The sequence below is a fragment of the Poecilia reticulata genome, chromosome 1, assembly GCF_904066995.2.
Source record: "Poecilia reticulata chromosome 1, P_reticulata-male-v2, whole genome shotgun sequence".
In the NCBI taxonomy this organism is placed as follows: domain Eukaryota; kingdom Metazoa; phylum Chordata; class Actinopteri; order Cyprinodontiformes; family Poeciliidae; genus Poecilia; species Poecilia reticulata.
The window spans coordinates 17786289-17801121 of record NC_088830.1 but is presented as its reverse complement, the minus strand read 5'-3'; the positions used below and the strand labels follow the sequence as shown (position 1 = coordinate 17801121).

The following is a 14833-nucleotide window of genomic DNA, read 5'->3' as shown; positions in this document are numbered from 1 at the left end:
GTTTATTTGGACAATTGTCTGACTGGCGTCTTGAGATGTGGCTCAATATTTCCACATAAATCTTTTTCACTCAATCAGCACAACATGATGCTCCAGAAGGTCTTTGCCCATCGGTGAGTTGCAAAATCTAATCTGGATTCTTATGTTGCCCTTAGATTAATAACTTCTTTTCATTTAGTCATTTAGTCTATGTTGGTACATTTTATTGTGGATAGTTACACGTACTTACCAGCTACTACCAGCGTCTTTTTAAGTTCATTTGCTACTATTCTGGGATTGATACAGACATTTTACAGGCATTTCATCTTTTCAAAACATTCATTTTATCTCAGGTTTCAACCGTATTTGACATGAAGTTACGTTTCATGTCTAATTAAACATAACACTGAATAAACAACTATTGAAGATATCAGTTTCTGGCATTAAAAGGTCTTATTGGTTGCCGGGGTTTTCCATCACTTCTCGTCTTGACCATGAACCTGAAAGCGGGAGCTGTAGGAGAATTATTCTATAATGTGGTTCAGCTGTCTGCCTGTTATTAGTGCAGTGAGCAGTCCGGACATAGTCGACTTGCTATTTTTAACCTGAACACTATTAGCCGTTGACTGTATTATTGTCGCTCATGTTGTGTTCACAGCTGCCTTCAGACAAGAAGTTTAAAAATACATTTTCCAGCACTGTTCTGATAATATTCATTATGAATGTGGGAGCAAGAGAAGAAAGTTGGCGTTTTATTTTTTTTTAAAATAATTACCGTGTCAATGACAATTAGAAATGTACAGCAGCAGTATTATTGTTATTATGACAGAGGTGGCCGAAGGAGGCTGATTGTAGGGAAACATTTTGAGCACATAAAGACAGCGTCACATGCGGGACGACAGAGAGCCAGCTTTACTGTACAGGGCAGTAAATGCTTGAGGCATCCGATCATAATGTGAATTTGATAGAAATTCTGAAAAGCAGTCAAAAGCAAATGATATGCAAAGTGCAAAAAGAAACTGATGAAGAGCTAAGATAATCTCAAGCAACACCAACCTAATTGTAGGGACAGCCGGAGAACTCTCTGTTGAATGAGGGGTCAAAGTGAGGAGAATAGAAAGATCATAACCCCAGAAGGTGGAGGACGACTCAACCTCACGCTCCTACAATGAGATCTAGTAAAATGCAAGCCACTTCCTATTTAATCTTGTGATTTCATAAGTGATGTACACGGGAGTTTAGGGGAAAATACCAATGCTGCAACAAGAAAATAAACTTTTAAGATCATGTTTATATGAGTTTATGAATTACTGTGAGCAAGAACTCTGTCTAGCTTAAATGAGCAGAAAATGATATCCTTCTGCAACGACTCGTTTAACAAATATTTATGACCTGTACCGAGATGTGCCTCTTTGACTGTGATTATTTAAATGAGATGTTTAATTTCTGCTCGCAAGATTATTAGAAAGGCACCAGCATATGCAGGAATCTCCCCAAAGCCTGCTTGAAATCACGTTATATGCCAGACTGAGTCAGTTGCTCACATACCAAGTCTGAAATTAAAGTAAAAATCGCCTGGGAGGGTGTCTCAGAGAGAGAAAAAGAAAAAAAATGTATTAGCCTGTTGGTGTTTTAAGCTGTTGGTAAAAACCAATAGATCTGCTGAGTAAGAGTTTGTGAATTCTGCTCAGCGTGACAAATCTTTACGGAGTGGCGGAGGTCTGAACTTTTTTTTATTTCAAAAGTGAAGAAAAAGCAAGGAAATACAGGGACAGAGCTTATGTGGAAGCTGATAAGAGCATAGCTTCTTGCTTCGTCAGATGTGAAGGTTTTAAGAAGTCTAGGGTTGGAGACTCCAGCAGCACTAATGTATGACAGCAGTATGATGGACTGCACTAGCTTATTGTTGAATGTCTCATAAGGCTAGTCAGAGATGCACAGCAGCGTTACAATCTTAACGCAGATAAGGCAGAACATTTTTAGTAAGGTTCTATTAAAGCCCTAAAAGTAGTTAATTTCTTAACCAAAAACAGTTTGATATCTACAAGCTGTGATTGTTTTAACAAAGGCTGTTTTGTGAAGCTTTGAACAGTTTTATGAAACTTTAAATGTTTCCACTGGAATGTTGTTTAAATAATGACTAAAAATACTTACGTTTCAAATTTTTTCAGGACTATGTAATAACCCTATATTCTACATCAATTACAGATTTTTTTAACACACAGAGAGGGATCTATAAAAAAAACTGTGATAACAAAAATTGATTTTTCTCCTCAAATAAACATTGCTAAAATATCATCTCATATTGTTATGATGAACCCATTATTTCACTTAGAAAGTCTGAGTATTTTAAATTATATTGCAGATTCTATCATCCCAACCATCAGTGTGGTAGTACCTGGATTTGCACTTTTCTTTGTCATTATGAGATTTTAAAAGTGAGAGATTGTTATTCTGTCAGTTTTCGGGCGTCTTTCTCCACCACGACACATAAACCGGCAGCTCACATCAGCTCATGCACTTGACGCATTGTGATTTTGTCTCTAGTTGGGCTTGTGGGTGAAGAAGGCTTTGCAGTCACACAAACTGTAAAAAGTTATATCCAAGCACGCGGTAGAAAGAGAAGAATGCCTAGAAATGTCATGATGTGAGACGTGTGAAAACTTTGACACATTCGGCAATGTGTCAAACACACACCCAGTGTATGTTTTCAAACGCCATAAACACATGCCGTGTTTTAATATGTCAGGCCAGCTGAAAATCTGTTATTTCTTCGTGCTATGTGTTGCCTTTCTGCGTGCATATGTATCTCTCTGGATATTTAGCAACTGTACATTTGCATCAAAGTAGTTCCTCCTCCCACCTAACATCCCTGCAGACATCACAGCTCATGGAGCTCTGCAGAGCGGTCATAAACTTCCATCTAACTCACAGCACTCAAATGACTCACCGCACTCTGGCCAAAGTAGAGGCTCTTGCATTTATTACCAGCACTCCTACACTCTGACCGAGAGCAAGAGAGACTGGGAGACGATGAAAAGAAGCACTTTTTATATTTACATCAGAAATAGAAGCTTAGGGAATACCAACAACAAAGGAGCCAGGAGGAGAATTTTTAAAAAGCAAAACAGCACAAGAAGAGAACGGTTACAGCACATGAGAGACGAGGCGAATTCTGCAACGTCGAAACGAAGAGATGCCGCGCGCTCTGAACCTTGCCGTCTGAAACGAAGCATCGCCTAAGAGATGCTCACCATCACAGAATGCCGTTGCTATACACAAAACTCTTGAGGAGCGATGACGTCACCCGTCTACCTATAAATCCTCAGTGAGTGGGAGGCAGGCTGACTGAATGTGATGAACAATATAGCCTCGTTAGGAGTCTGAGAAAGAGGCAGGACAGATGGTTATTTTCAAAATAAATGAAACAGTCCTCAGCAGCCAGTGTTACTCTGGCACTGAATACTGGTTTAGGTTTAAATTAGCCCCTCGACTGCACAGCAGTCTTTCTGTGAAGTATTACGCCATCACTGGACCGGGTCAGGGAAGCTGCCAAAAGGTCGACAGCAAGACAGAAGGAAAGAATTTCTGCCAAATTATGCTTCAACACTGTATGTGTCACAAGCCCTGCAGGATTCTCGTGTTTAGTCTGGACATTTACCCATAGTGCAACACTGATTACTAACTTGGGACACCTGATCACCTGCTAAGGCCTTAAGTTATTTAAACCCTGACTCGCCTTTTGCTTTCTAGATTTTCATTTCACATTCCAACGCTTCAACATAACATACTCCACCCAGACTCTCCAGACACCACTACAGACTTTCACCCTTCATATTAGAAATTTTGATTTTAGTTTGCTTTGAATTAACTTTTGTTTCAGAAACTCATACATATGGTGTGTCTTCCTTTTTGTTGTGACCTATGAGGCAGGTCACAACAACGTGTGAAGGTGATCAACAGTATTTGTGGGTGTGTTTTAAGGCACCATTCAAAAAGATGAATTTTTTACGCTAAAAAAGAACCTCAGACCCCTGATGAAACACGGTGGTGGCGACGTCATGCCCTGGGTTTAACTATTTGTTCAGAAGGAACTGAAGTTTTTGTCAAGGTGGATGAAGTTATGAACAGTCAAATTACTCTTTATCGGATGTGAACTTGAGATATTGGCTTTAAGTGGCTTTATTGCATTTGTCATGTGAAATTAATAGAGGAACTTAAATACCATTTCAAGCCCCTAACTCCCCCGACTCAGTGAAAATGCTAAATAATTAAATCCATTAAATAAGGATCAACAGAGCATTTAGGCTTTTTTTCTTTGCAAAACAATAAAACATTTTATTTATTACCGCCGTTCAAGACTCCCAAGGACAAAAAAAATCCTTGGGTGTTTTTACCTTTTAGTGCTGCTCTGTATTCTGGTTTTGATATTTCTAAGCTGCTGAACTAATTCATATAAAACTTGCTAACTCTTATCTCTGATTTTTACGGGCATTTTTAACACAACGCACACCATACAGAGTCGGCCCTGTTTGTAACATCAAAGAAAGCACTGACAAGTGAGCCTTTTTGTCTCTCCCAATTAGATTTACGAGCAGCAGAGAGACATCCCTGAGAAACTGCAGGCTGCGGTGAACAGAAGGTCCTCTCTGACGTCACAGTGCAGGGTGAACATTCACGTGTGATCTCAAATCAAAGGTGCCGTGTGTTCGAACAACACGGAGAAACCTTTGCTTCCCAGGTTGTAAGGCTGCTTCACTCAATTTTTGTCTGTCAGACTTAGGTCAGTGTGCCTTTTTTCCTTAGCGGATGCATGTTATGCATTCTTTCCAAAGATTTTTATTAACGTATATATTTCTACATGCTTTAACGTTTTACGCATTTCTGGTTTTAAAGTATGTGTGCTTATCGATGCAAATCTATCCCAAAGTTGTCCATTTGTCTGATGATCTCACAAGCAACATTTATAATTCATAGTTCTGTTTCTCATCACCACAAGCATGTGACCAGAGTTCACAAAATGTCCTGTATTTCTGGAAGTCAGACCTATGCAAGACTTCTTTTTAGCTACACCAACATACACACGTCCAAATAAAAGTCTGCCTAAAAGCAGCTTAAAGTTTGCCGGACTTCCTCAGGGTTTTACTCCATCAGAAAAGTTCTTTCTGGTTGCATGCTCACTTTAGAGACACACTGGAGTGACTTAAGATGCAGAGTCAGAAAGTATGCCAGAATCATCTTACCTGTTTTTTTAGCTAAAGTTGTTTTTAGTTTTAGGGTACAGATCTCTTTTTTGGAGTAAAACAAAATTAGGTCAACAGGACAAAGTTTTAAATCCTCAACATCCCAGAGAAGATTAATGAGAAAACTTTAAAGAAGAGATCTTCTTGTGGGAAACTTGTTGAAAGTGTTTACTTAAAAAAAAAAAAAACTTCTGAAGTCAGAAAGGAACTGTAGAGCCATTTTGTGTTGCTTGATAAGCTGGGTGTAACAGCTGCTGTCACACTTAGATCTTTTGATAACGTAGTGCTATCATTACTGCTATGTCAGTAATGAGCTAATAAAATCCTCTGAGAGCAACGAGTTGTCCATTCTGGACAAACCGAAGTCAACAGTGGCAAATAATTTCTCAGTAAACCTGCTCTAAGCAAAGGATTTCTTATTAACAATAAATCAAACATGAAAATTTCATGCTACTTTCAGTAAGCTGTAGGCAACCGCAGGAATCTTTTTCTCATTCTACTGAACATCATGCAGCTATTAAGCACATCAGAGAACCTTGTAGTGATCCGCCTATAGCCTTATTTATGAATGAAGTAGTTGACACAATCCTGAGCTACATGCTTTATCGTTGCATCAGTTAATAATTTAAACACCCATCACTCAAATGTGTTCAGGAGGACAACAGTTCAGATTTGACGAGCTGCTTGGCTGCGAGCGTGGATTTACAGCAGCAATGCTGATGGTGTACACAGAAGCTCAGCAGCCCTGTTTAAAGGTTAATAGGGTTTATCTATGTGGGCTGACTGTTACAAATAGTCAAAAATGGTGTGTTAAACAAAGGCTGGCAATGTATTAAAATCTGAGCTCCAAAGCTTGTTCGTGCGGGAAATGAGGATGGGGGAGGATAGTTTGGGCCTGGAGGGTCGGCAAAACACAAAAAGCTTTTGGGAAACCTCAGCGTTCTGAGAAACATGATCACTTTCTGCCTTTACTGTAGTTCTTCAGCTGCACTGGGATATGCAAACAAAGCTCACAGTTGAATTCCCATTTTAACTTTCCTACACTCACCCTCGCCTCTTTATCTCCTCTGCCTGGAGGCCAATGCACGCTTTGCCTTGTGAAACCCTCTACTTCCCTCCTATAGGGATGTGATCCATTTGCCCTTCTAGGTTCCTCCCTCCCGTCCTGAGCCCCACTCCACTCCTCTGCTCTGTGTTTCAGTTTGTTGAACTGCGCTCCAATTAGTATGGCCCCACAAGGCAGCACTGTACCAGTCAGGACACTTTATAAGGACATCTCCACACACTGAACACGCTCAGTGCTTTATTAACCGTTACGTTTTGTCCACACATATTCAATCAGCAGTAATGACTCAGGATTACAGCAGGGAATGTGTGTTACAATCGCATGCTTTGATTTCGCAGTGGATTTGGAATCACCTTGCGGGTCCCAACTGCATGTTTCATCAATTTTAAACAACAAAAGGCTCAGGAATATAAATTATAATTACTTTTTGCAATGCATTGCATCATGTGTAAACTGAGAATGTCACTACTGGTACTTTAAATGTGATATTTCTGAGAATAATAAGTGCAATATCTCCTGAACAAAAAGTTTGGTTGAGAAAAAAAAATAAAATTTCCACAGGACAATTGGTAAAATGAGCAGCTCTTGCGACACGTGGTTTCATGCTTCAGAATCCCTACTCTGTGCTTGTTAATCAGTGATGATTGAGTTGAATTTTTTCAGGATTACATATTTTCTCATTTTCCCCTCAAAACAAAGTTTAAAAAAATAAAACGAGAACAAAGAAAAGCATACTCTGCCTCTCCAATATCACACTACAGCAAAAATGGAGCCTTGAGTGTTCAAGTTAAACTTTTGTGTTTGCATTTCAGTTGCAGTAGCATAATTACCATGAACTGCTATTACACAAGCAAATAATTTTATGTCATTCCTCTTAACTACAACTTTTTTTAAAAACCAAAGAAAGTTCATCAACTGTTGGCATTTCTACTGACTTTCACCTGATTCAGTTTGCTGCTTGTCTCTTACGCTGCTCTTGTTTAAAAGACAGAAAATCTGTTCAGAAAGTCAGAGTTGATTCCATACTGCTGTCGTCTTCCACTATCACGTTTTCTGTCAAATTTCTTTAACTTCCTTTAATACATTGAAGAAAGTCGTGAGAGGAAACCTTCGTGTGCCTTCATGAACTGAATCCCTGGTGTCAAGAACCAAAGCTGATAACAGCAAATAGGAAATCTCCATGTGTCCTTTTGATTATTGTGAGTTGGTCAAAACTCAGTAATTTACACCGCCAAAATGCAGATCGGTCTATTTGCATTTTGGATTTCATAAGTGCACAGGGGAGAATTTTAGTTGGTTTTTGTTCTGACAATTCATATTTACAAAAAATAAACGACCACACCACTTATCATTGGATTCCATTGACCCTTGTTGTTGACACATCCACTTACACTGTGTGCAAATAAATTCTGAAACAACTTAATGTGCTAAATCCCTACAACATTATTTGAATAAAATATTTTTACTCAACAAAGAACTGCCTCTTCCACTGAAATTAGCATAGTCCAATAATACATGTATAGTCTTTCTTGAACTATTTAAACCGTGTATAATAAGTTCTGTGTATTTAAATATATAATTGTTTTTTTATTATTATTTCGTTTTCAATGTTCAAGTTTAATTTCTGTAACTAAATTTGAACATAACCTATCAACAAATATGACAATATAATAAGGATGTATTATTTACATAATAAGGATGTAAGCAATACATCCTTATTATTTACATACAATAAGGATGTAAATGTAATGTAAACCCAAGATAGCCTGAGGTCTAACAGCGCCACAGGCAGCTTTAAACATATATCTTACCATTTCTAAAGTGTGACAAACCGCAGCCTTTAACCTCACACTCAATAGTCCTCCTCTCTCGGGTCCAATCAGGCAGACTGAACGGCTGCAGAGGCAACACTTAAGCAATCCTCCTGCACGCTGAGTGGTGTACACGGTGTATTTATTTTGCTCTCGCTATCATCTTCACTGACACCTTCCATTTTGATCTAGAGTCTTCCTGAAAAGTACCAATTACCGAGAAGAGAAGGGGGACAAAGAGGCTGAAAACACTTTCGCCAACATGGACAAAAAGACAAAAACGCTCAGAACTGGACTATTTGCATGGAGATTTGCATGACAATCTTGTGTCCACATCCAGTTTTACTACTCCACTCTGAACCTCTAGTGGTTCAGAGTGGTTCAGAGTGGAGTACAGTGAGTAGAACAGTCAATGGACCATAATGTGATAAACCAACAACACTGTGGAAACAGGAGGAAAATGGTTCATGCTTTCCAACATCTTTAACAAATTTGTTGAAAAAATTAAATGGGAAAGACTTAAGTACTATGAATACTTTTGCAAGATAATGAACAGGAATATCTGTAGAGTGCTCAACTCACTTAGGATAGTTACTTGGCCAGCCCTCTTTGCACAAACTCTGACCTCCTTTATTAGCCAATGCCGTCAATAGCATTGTGTAGCATGGCTTTCAACATGCTACACAACATGGTTTGGCCCTTTAAAATAACTCTCCTGATAATTTCTTCCCTATTCAGTCTTTGAAAATGAGATTCTTTTCTTTCTATTAGTTTCATTACTGCCGTTTTTGTTACTTAGTTTCTTTATCTGCAGAAAGGTCAATTAACTTAGATGTTTTGTGATAAAGTCGAGGGAGGGAGGATTAATTCTTTTTTTAAGTAAGGAAAAATTTTTCTGACTTTCTTAGGAAAATCACTAATAAAAAGGCCTAATTATGTGTTTTATTTAAAACCCAGAATTTTGCAGTCACTGGATCCACAGTTTTACTTGTTAATGGTATTAAACTCCACGGCCGCTTTAAATCATCTTATTTCATTCACATTTGCAGCATTTCTTGTTTGTGCATCATAACAATTTTTCGGCAGTAATTACCAGTCTTTGCAGTTGCTCCATCTTGCCTCACTCTTGCAAGACCTGCATACATAATCACACCAGTGGAGGACAGATCAGCATGTTCACAGCATCTAAAAGACGCTGAGAGCAAGATCAGACCCACATGCTGGGAGCCAACACTGACACCACATTAACGCTCTCTCTTGGTGACCCTCGTTTGGTTTCTATGATGACATATCAGTCTTTCAAGACCCAAGGCTTCCATTAACGACTGGCTTCATAATTAAGACATGACTGCTCTGGGAAAATAGCTTAGCTGTGCAAGTGAAACAAGAGTGAGAGGGAACGTGACCGAGGGAGGAGAGAAATTCAAGCCTGCTTTAGTGACAGGTTTTAAGAGGAATGGCGAAAAGATTGGGAATAGTGTTGCAAGAGAGAGACGTGCACAGTGGAGCGTTGGAGGATAAAATAAAGATTTAGCAGCTCTTAAAGTATTTTAGAGACTATGTTATAAGGCAGGCAGCAGTTGTTCTAAGTATTTCTTTTAAGATGCAACAATTGATCTCAAATTTACCAAGTATTTGGCATTAACTTACAATTTAGCAGGTAATTCAGTCAAACCACCTACTTTCAAACTTTATCAAAGGGAAAATCTCATTATTCCATATGGAGGCTTTTTTACAAAATGATTATTCATGACTAGTATTCATAGGTAAGAAATAATTTAAAGTATGTCAATTAAGAAAACAAAGCAGTAAGTGTGAGACGTACAGGCATACTTTTTCTTTTCCTAAAACGAGTTCCAGTAAATGAAAAGATAAGGTGAGATGCACTGGGAAGGCAGTAGAAAGATTTCATGATTTTTCTTAAGTTGGTCCTGCTGATTTCGACTTTGATCATTCAGGGTTTTTTTCTGCCTAAGGAGCAATGGTTGAAACCAAACTCAACACTAATAGATGCTGCTTCTGCATCCGTGTATGCGACCGATATCCATTGAGCCACGTTTTCTGCATGTTGCTTGTTAATGTTCCCACAAAACTCAGCTGCAGAATGGGTTTGGAAGATTTTTAGGTAAAACATACAAACAAACTAAACCAAAACAAGTTTTTAATAAAAAACCTCTTCCAAATATCTCACGGAGCTGGGAAAGTTTTTTTTCATTTTGTATTATATGATGACTGCATCATTATGTTGTGGGATTGCTTTTTTTTTCCAACAGTTGACCAAGATTAACCACCTGGAGTAAGAATCTCCAGCAGAAGAACAACGATGAAAATTTGGGTCAAGAACTGAAAAGGGTAGATAGATGCCACCCAACCAGGCTCAGTGAGATCAAGCTATCTCCCAAGGAGGAATGTAAAGAAATTATGCAAAGCTATGGCTGACAAGTTTCAAAACGTGGTTTTGACTCAGGTGTCTCATTCCAAAGGCACAGCACGTTTCTTTGAAAGTCATAGTGAAAGTTTGTTGATTTACAAAAATTGTGGATAATTTCCTGATAAAACATAAGATTTGTATTTTTGGATGAAAGTGTTTTTTTTTTTCTGTCATTATTATCGCTTATCACCAGAATAATAGGAGTATCAAGTTTGCTTTTCACATGGCGTTCCATGTGTTTCATGATTAACATCAGAACAATCAGTAATTAGTAAGGTGATAACCCCCAGCCTTCCACAAAATTCAACAAAATTCATCACAGGTGCAAAAAGTTCTGAAATGATTTGTACAGTGCATACTCCTAAGGATAAGGGAGACACGTTGGAGGTGAACGAGGCCCTGATAAGGGGGCCTGATCCAGGCGTGGGAGTCCTGCTACAGCCGCCTGTGCAGCTGCTGTGTTTGGGTCCGCTGGCAGGTCAGATGGTGAAGAGTACAAGCTATGTGCTTGTGTGAACGTGGTGGAAGGCTGGGGGTTATTTTTAAGAGCCGCCGCTGATCTGAAACACGAAACCCCACCAACATCGCCACCTCGCCTCCACCTCCTCGACATCTTTCCTCTCTTCGCCTCCTCCATCCCTCCCTCTCCTTTCCCATGGCATCCCATTTCCCTGTGTAATTAGGCTTCTAATTAAGGCTGTAGATGTTGAGAGGATGAATGCCCACTCGGTCTCTTTCTCTCACTCCGTGAAGCCTTCAGGCTACGGCACAAAGTCTGCAACACAAAGACTTTGCCAGAGGTGACTCCTGTGATTAAATCCCAGATTTGGATTTTCGATAAGAAACCTTAATTTGGTTTGAAAATGTGTGGAAAAATGCAATTAAATGTTAAATCCAAAATCTGAGAAGCAGCACAAAGAGTTTGGAGGCTGGGGCTGTAATATAACCTCCGATTCAAGGCCAAATACAACTCCAATCCACAGAGAACCTGGAGTATCTATAATGAAAGGACAACTGATAACTATTAAAATTGTAGGACTTTTAAACATTGAGAGCCCTCAATTATCAGGGAGAGTCACGATTGTGGTGGCTGACGAACAAAAAAGTTCAGGGTGCGCATGTGTGCGCGTGTGCAGGTGTGTGTGTGTGTGTGTGTGTGTGTGTGTGTGTGGGTGTGTGTGTGTGTGTGTGTGTGTGTGTGTGTGTGTGTGTGTGTGTGTGTGTGTGTGTGTGTGTGTGTGTGTGTGTATGCGTGCGTGTGTGTGTGTGTGTGTGTGTGTGCTCATATGCGGGCAGAAGAAGCAAGTGACATCAACACTTCTGTACAAAGCATGTTGTGACACATCATCTGTTTTAAATACATTGAGCTGTTTGTAATCAATGCCACATGTACAGACCAGAATTGTGAAAATACTTGTTCCTTTTTTATTTTCGTCTTGTACAAAACTACAATCAGAGCATACTATTGATGGTGTTAAAGAAATTACGTTATTTCAGCAATTTTAAGAGTGTGAGGCAAACAGCTGGCATGAAAGAAAGAGAGAGGGCTCAGCTGGGACTATCGGTGTTAAAGATTAAATGACCAATACCACAGGGTTCGGAGACGCTCCAGTCAGGTGTCCTTTTCACATCACCGACAGACAAAAATGTCAAATTACAGACATTACAACAAGGGAGGTTGTTTATGGTGAGAATGTTGTAGAAGCCGTATTTACCCATTTAGACTTTAAACTATTGCATAGTTTAATGTGTTGCTCGTGTTACTTTTGGCTGACAGGTTTGATGAGTTACTGACTGAAAAGCATCTGCAAGCAGCCATTGGATTTCACTGAATTTGCTTTTTTTTTTTCTGAACACCTTCATTAAACGAAAGTATAGCAAGATTTGAGAGGTTGGAAAAATGCCTTGGTCAGTTTAGATGCACTTCCAGGTACTTATGGCTAAAACATTTAGCAAACAAGGGGAACAAAAATCAGCAAGAAGATCAACTTGATGCAAAAGAGGCTTTTGTGTAGAGCTGTGTTGAGACGCAGCTTTTTTATTTTTTATTTATTTATTTTTTATCTCCATTGACATTTAACTGATTTTCTTCAATTGGCAGACATTTCCAGATGTCTTTTAATAATTTTATTTGCACCTAGGCATTTTTGGCAATCAGGTTTTATTTTATCTTACCTCCCCTTTGGAAATAAAATGTCTGTCTTGCTTTTGTTGTCATGGCATTCAAGTACTACATTATCCTATTATTCAACAGATCAATTGATCTGTTGACACCAGATCAATTATGTTTTTCTCATCAAAATACGTGCATTTACATCCATTGGTTTAGGTTTTACAACAATTATATTATCTGTTTCAGGCATAATGTTTATTGCTCATCTTACAATTATTGACTGTATGATGATTTTATTATCTGATTTGATTATTCTGATGATGGCATTTGAAACAATGTAATGTTCATTGCACGTTTCACAATTGGTGACTGTATGATGTTTTTATGATGTAAAGCATTTTGAACTGCCTTGTTGCTTGAATGTGCCATGCAAATAAATTGAATTGAATTGAATACATTAATTTATCTCTTAATTCACACAACTTTCTGGAAAATCCAAGAAATACACATGTTGAAAGTAAAGCAGTGAAAATTTTGAAGTTCAGGTAAAAAAAAATTTTAATAAAGAACATAAGTGAATAATGATATGAAACTTGTCTGATGGAATAAAATGATGCTATTACTTGCCATATATGATGTAGCATCAAATGCAAGGTGAAAAGGCTGTTGTTTGCTTTTGCTGTAATCTAATCCTTTAGATTCAACATTATGCAAATAAAAAGACACAAATGGCTCCACTTGGCAATGAAAAACACAAATTTGCTGCTTTATGCTGTTTTGTACAGTCCTATACTTTAAAATTGTCATGTGTTCATGTCTGATCCCAAGAGGAGGTTTGTCAATCGATCATGTAAATAATTATACTCCTCCTTGCCATAATCTCAAAGGCCTGTTAAAACCTCCGTCAGTCACGGAGGATGGACACGGTGACCAGTGACTACGCACATGGCGAATGCTCGAGCAAAGACGACGTGTGAACATGTATGTCGAAGCTTGTGGTAGAGTGTGGACAGATGGACGGATCTGCATATGGATTGGATGTGTGGGCTTTAAGTGTGTGTGAGGGCTCACACATGTTTGTCTGCCTAGTGGGCAAGAGTGGTCACTGTTTTCTGTATGTAGTTAGATTGTTTGCGTGTGTGCGTGTGTGTGTGTGTGCGTGTGTGTGCGTGTACATGTGTGTATTAGAGTGGACCAGGGTGAGAAACAGCTGATGGGTTCAAATTTAAAGCGTGACAGTGAATGTGTGGGAGAAGCGATGAAGGATGAGTGGCCTCGCTGCAGCACAGGCAGCTGCCGGTCACATTCAAATCGCAGAAGTCTGTGGATTCCACATACAAAGGGATCCGCTTGTCAGAGGTTGATCTTTTTTGTTGTTTTTAATTAAACTTTTTGCTCCTGAAAAATTTAATCCCAATCTCTCATTTGTAGACAATTGTTCCTTACAGGATGACATTAAATCAGAGTTACTTATTTCTGTTCAGGTCATGTAGAATGATCAAAATTACTGCTAATGCAAAATGCCACAGAAGAATAGATTTTATTTAAAGAATTTTTTTCCAACTTTCTTCAACCTTCAGCCTATTCCTCTTGAGAGAACTACTTAAGCTCAACCTGTTTTAAAGGTACACTTACCCACAATTTTTTTATGGAGTGAAGTCAGAGCTTTGTGATGGTGTCTAAAACAGTGACTTTGTTGTCCTTAAGCCCTTTTGTAACTAATCTGGCCATTTATTTAGGCACATTGTCCATTTAATGTCACCAATTTCCCCCAAATGTTTCCTTGGAATGTTTTTTATAGTTCTTTTTCTCATAATGCCATATATTTCTGAATGACATCAGTTCATCCTGCACCAAAACACTCACACAACATAATACTGCTATTATGTTGTGTGGTAACTCAGTTGAGTGTGGTAACTCAACTGAGTTACCACACAACTGATAACTCAGTTTATTTTGAGTAACTCTTAGGATTGAGTAACTCTGAGTGCGGTAACTGAGTTACCACACAACCACCTAATGCTCAGTTGAAACTCCTAAGGTTGCGTTGTTTCTATCTTTTGACTCAAAACGATGCAACGACCAAAGATTTGAATTCTAGTCTGAGCAGACCACTTGGCACATTTCATGAAAAATTAAGGTTTGCGTGCATTTGAAAACTGCATTCTGGCGTTTTAATTTGTGATAACT

General features: G+C 38.7%; 1 protein-coding gene across 4 annotated transcripts in view; it reads right to left on the bottom strand.

The window, feature by feature from the left end:
- kcnq5b (potassium voltage-gated channel, KQT-like subfamily, member 5b) overlaps window positions 1–14833 on the bottom strand; it is a 101094-nt gene that overhangs the window by 61197 nt on the left and 25064 nt on the right. The window lies entirely within an intron of this gene.